The following is an 11,517-nucleotide window of genomic DNA, read 5'->3' as shown; positions in this document are numbered from 1 at the left end:
ATTTCCATTCTCACCAATAATGTACAAAAATTCCCTTCACTATTCTTCCTTGTCAACCTTTAGTTTTGTCAGACTTTAAAATGTTTCTGATGAGTGTGAAATGACATCTCATTGTGGTTTTAATATGCACCTCCCTGATTAGTAGGGAAGTTGAGCAATTTTTAAGTTTATTGACTATTATGGTGCTTGCCTGGCTCAGTTGGTAGAACACGTGACTCTTAATCTTGGGGTTGAATTCTGGCCCCATGTTGGTCATAGAGCTTACTTAAAAATCGAAAAGGGGGCAGCCCGGGTGATGCAGCAGTTTAGCGCCGCCTGCAGCCCAGGGTGTGATCTGGAGACCCTGGATCTGAGTCCCATGTCAGGCTCTCTGCATGGAGCCTGCTTCTCCCTCTGCCTGTGTCTCTGCCTCTCTCTCTCTCTTCTGCATCTCTATGAATAAATAATAAAATCTTTAAGAAAAAATTGAAAAGAAGGGGTGTTTTGTGGCTCAGGCATCCACCTTCAGGTCAGGTCATGATCCCAGGGTCCTGGGATGGAGCCCTATATTGGGCTCCTTACTCAGTGGAGAGCCTCCTTCTCCCTCTTCTGCTCTCCCTGCTTGTGCTCCCTCTCTCTCTCAAATAAATAAATAAATAAAATCTTTTTTAAAAATTGAAACAAAAAAACATAAAACAAGTTTATTGATTGTTCATGTTGACTCTCTAATGAATTCTATGTTTATAAAGTATCCATTTTTTAAGGCCCCTTTGAAGTATTCCTTTTCCATGAAATATTTCCAGATCTCCTCAATCAGGGAGAGGAGATCTCTTCTGGATCTCTATAATCCTTTCTACATCTTGGGTTTCACTGACTTTTTATTTCATCTTGTGTACTTGTCTAAAGGGCAGAGACTATGTTTAACTCCACTTTATGCCTTTCTTAGTACTTAGTGCAAAGTAAACATTTCATAAATTTTTGTTGAAGCGTATCATACTCCTCCCCTGCTTATAAAATCTTAAAGAGGTTCCTACTATCTGCAAGAGTTGGAGCTCCTTATTTTAGAATGTAAGACTCTTACATGAACTCTGGCATCAATTTTCCATCCCTGTTTCTTCTGGTATGACCCTGCCTTTCACCCCAGATACTAGAGTCTTCCTCCACATGAGGCTCCAGGTCATAGATGTCCAGCTTCTCTCCCTGCAGCCAGGATGGCATATCTATCCCACCTGTCTTAGCCATCCATCAGATTTCTCTATGTCATAACCTGGGGATCCTAAACCAGAGGCTTGCTTTTCCTCCTAATCAGGGCTTTGCTCTGAATTTATCATTTGTGGGCTGGGTATATACATTTATATGTCCAGGTGACTTGGAAACCCAAAGTACTTCAGATCTTAGCCTTGAGTCTAACCCCTAGCACAGCCTGTTCTAGATCTTCAGAGTCATGGGCGTATCACAAACAGAATATATGAATACATGCCCAAACCCACATTGTATCTCTCCACCTTATTCAATTCAATTCAGTAAACACTCATTACACACCTATTATATCCAGACCCAGCCCATGGTACTGTGTGTGGATACAGCTATAAACATGACAGTTCTCTCAAGAAGCTCATAGAAGGGTGCCTGGCTGACTCAGTCAATAGAGCATGTCACTCTTGATCTCGGGGTTGTGAGTTTGAGTTCCACATTGGGTGTAAAGTAAAAATCAATCAATTAATTAATTTAAAATATTTTAAAAAGTTAAAAAAAACACATAGAATAGTTGGGGGAAACAGACTTATAGACACAGAATTTCAATACAAAAAAGAATATGAGAGGGGAACCTGGGTAGCTCAGTCCATTGGGTGTCTGACTTTTGATTTCAGCTCAGGTCTTGATCTTAGGGCCCTGGGATCCAGCCCTGCATCAGGCTCAGTGCTCAGTGGGGAGTCTGCTTGAGGATTCTCTATCCCTCTCCCTCCACCCCTCATCCCCCACCCAACAGCTTGCACGTGTGCTCTCTCTCTCTCTAAAATAAATAAATTAAAAATAAATAAATATGAGAACCAGAGAAGGGCTATCCTGAGGATCGAGGAAGGCTCTCTGAAAGAGAGCTGTCATTTAGGGCAGTTGGTTTATAAATGAATAGATGAATATACGGCACAATCTTGAAATTAAGCGTTGTTTAAGCTTCACATGTGAAGTCTGTTACATCAGATGCTCTCATACATGAGGGTGTTGCCAATGAACAACATGATTAGTACCTACGGTTCAGAGAGACTGGCTCTGTACTATGTGGAACTAGCTAGAACTTGGCCGTTTTCTCACCAGGTTAGATGTGGGTCAGATAACTAGTGTCTTAGAGGAAAATGGCTTGCATTTGTGTGTGTGTCATTTTTTTCTGAGAGTCTTCGCATATGTTTTAAATCTTATAGTACTTTACATTGCCCTATTCTAGCAATATAAGTGGCAGTAGAAATGTTCCCAGTCTGCCTGTAAAATCATGAAAGGCCTGGTAGGATTCTCTCTATGCCATTTCTGGAGGAGCCCATAGTAAAGTGGCAATGCACCGATTTGAGCTTTCTGCCAACTGCACAATCTTAAAGGAAGGGAGAGGTTATTTGTAATCCCTCTCACCAAAAGTATCCACCCATTACCTAACCAACAACCCATGGTAACTGAAAAAAGAGGTCACACCCCCTGCAAGGATTGGGCATCTTTCTAAAGAGGTTCCACTAGGACTTTTTGAAACACCACCATGTGGCTTCCACTCTTGGAAAAGAGTGAGGGAGCTGGGGTGGGGGGAGTAAGCTGGATGCATACACACATGTGCATGCCCATGCACAATACATTTTTATAATTCCCTGGCTTTGTTTACACTATTTCCCCAACTTGTGCTTTCTCACACTTTCCACTGGCCATTCCTTGGAAGACTTGCTTAAGTAACACCTCTTCTAGGAAACCTTCCATCGTCTACTAAAAAGCACTATTCTTGCAGTACCTGACTGGCTCCGTTAATAGATCATGTGACTTTTTAAAAATTTCTTTTTTTCAAAAAAATTAAATAAATAAATAAATAAATAAATACAATTTCTTTTTTTCCTTTTTAAAAAATATTTTATTTATTTATTCATAACACACACACACACACAGGCAGAGACTAGGCAGAGGGAGAAGTAGGCTCCATTCAGGGAGCCCGATGCGGGACTTGGTCCCAGGACCCCAGGAGCATGCCCTGAGCTGAAGGCAGACGCTCAGCTGCTGAGCCACCCAGGTGTCCTGAGCATGTGACTTTTGGTCTCAAGGTCTTGAGTTCATGCCCTACATTGGATGTAGAGTATACTTAAAAAATAATAATAAATCGACTGTTCTCTGCTCAGCACTACTTAGACAATTTCTTGAAGTCCAAAAGCTCCATGAGAGCACTTTGTCATGCCTGTGTCCATCATGTTCATTGGTGGATAATGGCCTCACAAATCTTCCAGCTCAGTTCTCTAGGTAGTCACTACCACAGCCAAGGGATGGCACATCAGCAGACAAATGTTCACATACATGGGCTTTCCGGCAAGTGCAGTCTGAATCCTGGGTATGTCACTAATTGCGTGTGTAATCTTTGGAAAATTAGTTAACCTTTCTGAGTCTTTCTTTACCCTTAAATTGAGAGAATTCTAGTTGTTCCTGCCTCAGAGGCCTGTTATGGCAATCAACTAAGATGACTCATATCCAACCTTTAGAACCGGACCTGGAAGGCACTCATTACAAGTTAGTTGTTGTAACTAGTAACCCACTGTCATTTGTAGATGTTTAAAAGGCATGACGTAAGAGGACTCTGCCGGTGCAGGCTTGTCTCAGGATCCAGTCCTACCAAGGAGATTGTTCCTTGCTTCAGCTACCTCTTTTTTCGAATACTTTGATCTGGCTACCTTCTGAGCTTAAGGTTCCTACGTCTCTTGATGGGTCCTTGTCTGTCTCTTGTCTTTAGAGACTGCAGTAGTGCCTTGTGGCCTATTCTAACCCCAGCCAGGAAACCAATGCCCCAACTCCGTTCTGGGCTGACTTCCTCTCTTCCTCCCACAACTTCCGGTCTGTATTGCTGTCAGTTGTCTCTAGCCCAGGAGCACAGCTATTCATGAACATTTCTGGAAGGGTTTCCAGAGGGAATGAGGCATATGCAAAATGTGGATGAACAGCTTCTCCCTGTACACTGTGTATAAACTGGAGGTGGTAGGGAATAGTAATTTTTTTTTAAGGATAATTGCTGTTAATTTTTTTTTAAAGATTTTATTTATTTATTCATGAGAGGGAGGGAAGGAGAGAGAGAGGCAGAGACCTAGGCAGAGGGAGAAACAGGCTCCATGCAGGAAGCCCGACGTGGGACTTGATCCCGGGTCTCCAGAATCAGGCCCTCAGGTGGCGCTAAACTGCTGAGCCACCTGGGCTGCCCATTGCTGTTAATTTTTAAATTTCTTTTTTCTTTTCCTGGAAAACAGCTTTTCTTCACTCTTTAAGGACTTAGCTCCTTCTATGGGCTTTAGTGGATGTCGTGGGGCAGCAATCCCCAACTGCTTTGCTGTGAATGGCACAACTCATGCAATAATGTAGTTTCACGTACAGCTTGGGAAGCACATAGGTGTCGAAGACACTCTTTTCAGAAATATCTCTGATGCTGGCAGTGACCTCTATCATGTTCCAAATAATGAACTTCTTCTTCTTTTTTTTTTTTTTTAGTTTTTTTAAAAGATTTCATTTATTTATTTTTAAAAAGATTTTATTTATTTATTTGTGAGAGAGAGAGGCAGAGACATAGGCAGAGGGAGAAGCAGTCTCCTTATGGGGAGCCTGATGCAGGACTCAATCCCAGGACCCCGGGATAACAACCTGAGCTGAAGGCAGATGCTCAACCATTGAGCAATCCAGGCGTCCCTAGACAGAGATTTTATGTATCTATTTATTTATTTAAAGATTCTATTTATTCATTCATGAGAGACACACAGAGAGAGGCAGAGACGCAGGCAGAGGGAGAAGCAGGCTCCATGCAGGGAGCCTGACATGGGACTTGATCCTAGGTCTCCAGGATCAGGCCCTGGGCTGAAGGCGGCGCTAAACTGCTGAGTCACCCGGGCTGCCCTAGACAGAGATTTTAGAATCAGAAAGACTGAACCTTGGTTCTTAACTCTGAATCTTATGACTTTGAGCAAAATGCCTAACCTATTGGTACTTGTTTCCTCATTCATTCATTCATTCATTCATTCATCCAAAGATTTTATTTATTCACGAGAGACACACAGAGAGAGAGAGAAAGGCACAGAGACACAGGCAGAGGGAGAAGCAGGCTCCATGCAGGGAGCCCAATGTGGGAGTCGATCCCGGGTCTTCAGGATCAGGCCCTGGGCTGAAGGCGGCACTAAACCGCTGAGCCACCCAGGCTGCCCCTGTTTTCTCATTTATATAATATGAGGATAATTATATCTTTCTCAGGGAGTTATTGTGAAGATTATTAAACACCTAACACATTCTAGAACACAGTAAGCAGTTGGTAAATAGCTGCAATTATAAACGGGTAGTGAAAACATTTTGCTCCTTTCTGAAAAGCTGTAAGGTTGAAGAAGTGTCTAAAGTCAGACCGCTTGGCAGAGGCTATGCTCAGACATAAGATTCAGAATATCTGGATACCTGAAGTACAAGGCAAGATAGGTTTTCTTCAAATGAAGAGGCAAAGAAGAGTTTAACACTGATAGAAAATGCTTTAAGTTTAATCAAGTTGAAAACTGGCTCTTAACAGAGACCCATCACTTGATGGTAATTTGTAATTTGCTATATGTAGTTCCCTTTGTTGTATTTCTAGCCTTAGTTTACCCAAAGTGTTCAGGCTAGAGGAAGACAAAGAAATCAGGTCAGATCAATAAGAATACCCATTTGTTATTGGATATATTTGCCCCAAAGACTCATTGAATATATGGAGTCAGTCCTGTCAGAGAGGCGTAGGGTGGCCAGCTAGCTCACAGTCCATTTTATGCAAAATTTTACCATCAGCATATTTGGTAAGACTACCTTTGAACCCTCTCCTTCCCTTCCATATATACCCAAACGTCCTTAGAAATATCCATTAGTTAAAAAAAAAAAAAAAAAAAAAAGAAGGAAAGAAAAAGAAAGAAAGAAAGAAAGAAAGAAAGAAAGAAAGAAAGAAAGAAAGAAAGAAATATCCATTAGTTTTCTATCGAAATCTGGGCAAGCTTGACTGGATTCTTTGCTCAAGGTCTCATGAGGTAAAGGTCAAAATATTCACTGGGCTGGACTCTTATCTTGAAGATTGGGGGGAAAGTTACTTCTAAGCTCACTTAGGTCACTGCAGAAACAAATTCCTTGTAAATGTAGATCTGAGATACCTGTTTTCTAGCTGGCTATTAGCCAGGGGTCACTCTCAGCTCCTCAAGGTTGCTCTCAGGTCCTTTCCAAGTGGCCCCTTCTATCTTAAAACTGGCAATGGCTTACTGTATCTTTCCTGTGCTTTGAGTCTCTTTTTTGATTTCTGCTACCAGCTGGAGAAAGCTCTGCTATTAAAAGGCTCAAGTGATTACCTGGATAATCTCCCTATTTTAAGATCAACTGATTAGGGGCACCTGGGCACAGTCAGTTAACCATCTGACTCTTGGTTTGGCTCAGGTTGTGATCTCAGGGTTGTGAGATCGAGCCCCAGTAGGGCTCCAAGCTCTGCTTGGGAGTCTCTCTCCCTTTCCCTCTGTCCCTCCTGCTCATACTCTGTCTCTCTCTTTCAAATAAACAAATAAATCCTAAAAAAAAAAAAAAGGACCAACTGATCTGCAAAATCTCTACAAAACAGTACCTAGATTAGTATTTGATTGAATGACTAAGGACTGGAGATCTTGGGCAGCTAGCTCAGAATTATGCCTGCCACAGCGTGGTTACAGTCCCCTGAAAATCTCCCTCAATCCCTTGAGTTCTTTGACATATGACCTTTAGGAGTAATGAGAAGCTATAACCTCAGATTTCCCAGCCTCATTCACAAGATGCTACTACCTAAAACCCAATAAGTTTTCATACAAGGGACCAAATTGGTCAAAAGTATTACTGTCTATCCTTGGGAGTCCATCATTCTGGAAAATTTCTCTATAAACTATATAAAAAGCAAATCTTAAAATTTCAACTAGGATGCCATATTTGTTAACTATTAATGCTGAGTTTACCCAAATGTCTTTGAGGAGTTAATGATCTGTTTGGGAAGATGGATAAGTAAATAACTAATTATAATTCAATGAGCTAAGTGCTATAATAGACTCATATAAGGTTATAGACTTCCCAGAATCAAAGACAGCTTTGTTTGTGGGTTGTATCGTCAAGTTCCATCAGCCTTTTGGGACATTAAGAATATCCTAGGGGTACCTACTGGTTCAGTGAGTGGACCATGTGACTCTTGATCTTGGGGTTGTGAGTCTGAGCCCCACACTGGGGTAGTGTTTACTTAATAATAATAATAAAGACTATCATATCAACTGTATATGTTTAAAGGTTTTATTTATTTACTCACATAGAGCACAAGCAGGGGGAGAGGCAGAGGGAGAGGGAGAAAGAGAATCTCAAGGAGACTCCTTACTGAGTAGGAGAGCTCAACATATGGCTCAATCCCACGACTCTGAGATCATGATCTAAGCCAAAATCAAGAGTCGGTCATTCAACCCACTGAACCACCTGGGAACCCCTCAAATATATATGTTTAAAAAAGCTTGATCTATAATTGCATACATTTATCACTGGAATTACTAGCCTCTTCTCTAAATCAAACTTTTAGTGAAGAATCTAACTTTATTTGGATATACTTAACTACTCCTAAAGAGTGAATCTGTCATCAGTTCTAGCTCTGAAAGTTCTCTGACCTTTCCTGAGAAATTGGTTAAGATCACACATCTGCAAGCAATAACAATTATGTTACTTTTCTACCTACTTCTCTCTTTTTAAAAAATATTTTATTTTATTATTTATTCATGAGAGACATAGAGAGAGAGAGAGTCAGAGACACAGGCAGAGTGAGAAGCAGGCTCTGTGCAGGGAGCCCGATGCGGGACCAATCCCGGGACTCCAGGATAATGCCCAGGCCCAAGGCAGGCGCCAAACCGCTGAGCCACCCAGGGATCCCCTCACCTACTTCTCTATGTTTTTTTAAAATACTGACTGTAAGACCTATCCTGATTTCAGAAGTATTAAAATGTGAAAAACTTGGGACTTATTTTCAAAGACACATGGTTTCTAAAGTGCTACTGAGAAATGAATGAGGAAGTGATTAATTTTGCCTGGAGGAGGAGTGACATTTGAGTTGGGTCTGGGAAGTTGAATAGGAGTTTCCCAGGCAGATAAAGGGATTAAAGGTATTCCAGGCCAAGAGAAACTTCTCTTATGGTGCTTATCTGAAGCTATCTTGTTAATATTACTCCATTCCCATGAGTCTGTAAATTCCTTGAGGTCATGAACCAATTCTATTTCCCAAAATGATCATTTGACTTATTATATTGTAATTTAATTTTAATTGATTTATTTCATAGTTACTAACTGTATTCATATTTATACTGACAAAAAAAGTATTTCAAATACTTCATCATAGAACACTTGGTAAATGGGACATCTGGGTGGCTAGGTGGTTGAGCGTCTGCTTCGGCTCAGGGTGTGATCCCCGGGGTCCAGGGATTGAGTCCCACATCGAGCTTCCCCATGGGGAGCCTGCTTCTCCCTCTGCCTATGTCTCTGCTCCTCTCTCTCTATGTCTCATGAATAAATAAGTAAAATCTTAAAAAAAAAAAAAACTTGGTAAAAAAAAAAAAAATTCCACACAAATCCATTGGAATTCCACCACTTGGAGAAACCAATGTTAATATATTGATGTATATGCTTCAAGGCTTTCTATTTCTATACTTTTATTTATTTACTTTTAAAGATTTTATTATTTATTTATTTATGAGAGAGAGAGAGAGAGAGAGAGGTAGAGACACAGGCAGAGGGAGAAGCAGGCTCCATGCAGGGAGCCTGATGTGGGACTTGATCCTCCGGACTCCAGGATCATGCCCTGGGCTAAAGGCAGGCGCTAAACCGCCGAGCCACCCAAGGATTCCCTATTTCTTTCTTTCTTTCTTTCTTTCTTTCTTTCTCTTTCTTTCTTTCTTTCTTTCTTTCTTTCTTTCTTTCTTTCTTTCTTTCTTTCAAGACTTTATTTATTTATTTATTTATGAGAGACACAGAGAGATGCAAAGGGAGAAGTAGGGACCCTGATGCGGAACTCGATCCCCGGGACTCCAGGGTCATGCCCTGAACCAAAGGCAGACGCCCAACCGCTGAGCCACCCAGGCATCCCTCCCCCACTTTTTTTTTTTTTTTAAGATTTTATTGATTTATTCATGAGAGACACAGAGACACAGCAGAGGGAGAAGCAGGCTCCATGCAGGGAGCCCGAGGTAGGACTCGATCCTGGGTCTCTAGGATCACGCCCTGGGCTAAAGGCGGTGCTAAACCTCTGAGCCACCTGGGCTGCCTGGGATCCCCTATTTCTATACTTTAAAGCAAAAATGGTATCAAACTATATTTATCAATTCATAATTTGCTATTTTCACTTAACCATCATATTAGAAATATGGATCATTTGTGTACTTCACATCCTGTTGAAGGAAATACTGCCTAGCTCATAGTTTTCTATACTTAATTGGCCCTATCTCCTGACCACAGCTAATTGAACTAAAGGATTGGTATCCGATTGAAGGGCAGCCCACCTGTAGGCAGTCAGAGACATACACATGGGGTGAAAAGATTGGCTGGGCCAATTATGCCACTGGGTTATGGAACTGGGCAACTGAGACTATCCTCAAAGGAGCTGATGGTTTAAGGATCCCATGGCCATGAATTAAGGCCCTGGCAAACCAAATAAATGGAAACCAGAGATGTTAAGGAGCAGACCAATTAAAATGGAGGAAGCTGGTGGTCAAAAAGAGAAGGGTAAGAGCAGACCTGCCAACAAGACAAGCAGAGATGTCTTCAACCTTCCATTAATCTTTTCTTTTCTTTCTTTCCTTTCTTCTTTCTCCCCCCCCTTTTTTTAAAGATTTATTTATTTATTCAGAGAGAGAGAGAGAGAGAGAGAGAGGCAGAGACACAGGCAGAGGGAGAAGCAGGCTCCATGCAGGCAGCCTGACGTGGGACTCGATCCAGAGTCCCCAGGATCACACCCCAGGCTGCAGGCGGCGCTAAACCGCTACACCACCGGGGCTGCCCTCTTTCCTTTTTTTTTTTTTTTTTTTTAAAGGATTTATGTATTTATTTGAGAGAGAGAGAGAGACAGACAGACAGAGCAGGAGTAGGGGAAGAAGGAGAGGAAGAGAGGATTCTTAGGTGGACTTCTCTCTAAGAGTGGAGTCTGATGCAGGGCTCAACCTCAGGACCCCAAGATCATGACCTAAGTGGAGACCAACAGTCAGCTGCTTAACCAACTGAGCCACTGAGACGCCCCAGTCCTGTTTTCCTTGCTCTAGTCCATATATATCTTTATTATAAATGCCTCTCTTCTAGTCTTTTTTCTCTAGAGATAAAACAAGTGGATCTCTATTCCTTGTAGCCAGTCAAGCCTGACCAGAACCACAGATCATCACTGTTATGACTATGGCATTTTATTGTGTGGAGGTGCCCTTATTGATTTAAAAGCCTAGAGATGAGCATTTAGGACATTTTCTTTTTCTTTTTAAAATATTTTAATTAATTAATTAATTAGACACAGGGAAAGAGAAGGGAGGGCAGAACACAAGCAGGGGGAGCGGCAGGCAGAGGAAGAGGGAGAAGCAGACTCCCCCCTGAGCAGGGAGTCTGATGTGGGGCTTGATCCTAGGACTCTAGGATCATGGCCTAAGCTGAAGGCAGATGCTTAACCCACTGAGCCACCCAGGCGCTCGCATAGGACATTTCCAATAAACATATTTATTTCTAATTTTTGTACATTAATAATTTTTCTTTATGAGGCTGTTGGCTGTCTCAGTCAGTAGAGTATGAGACTCTTAGATTTAGGGTTGTGAGTTGGAGCCCCATGTTGGGATAGAATTTACTTTAAAAAAAAAAAAAAAAAGAGGCGTGCCTTTGGCTCAGGTCATGATCCCAGGGTCCTGGGATCAAGCCCCATGATAGTCTTCCTGCTTGGTGGGGGGCCTGCTTCTCGCTCTCCCTCTGCCTCTCCCCCCACTGATGCTCTCTCTCTCAAATAAATAAAATCTTCAAAGAAAGTTCCATTGTGATACATTCTAAGAGAGGAATTCTTTGGTTGCAGGATAGCTGGGTAATGCCAAATTGGATTTCAGAAAGATTGTATCAATTTAGCCCAACCAGCTGTGCAGGAGAGTGGTTGCTTTTTCACCCCCTTTGCCAAAAGTATCAATGAAAACAAATAAAACATTGCTACTCTGATAGGCAAGTAGTACTAAGTGGCCAGTTAAGATCTTAATGTGTATTTCTCTGACTCTTCCCAGGCATATGGGCTTTGTCATTAGACCTGGGGTTTGAGTTCCAGCTCTG

The sequence above is a fragment of the Canis aureus genome, chromosome 2 (genome assembly GCF_053574225.1).
Source record: "Canis aureus isolate CA01 chromosome 2, VMU_Caureus_v.1.0, whole genome shotgun sequence".
Classification (NCBI taxonomy): domain Eukaryota; kingdom Metazoa; phylum Chordata; class Mammalia; order Carnivora; family Canidae; genus Canis; species Canis aureus.
The sequence above is the reverse complement of the archived record's forward strand: the minus strand, read 5'-3'. Positions refer to the sequence as shown.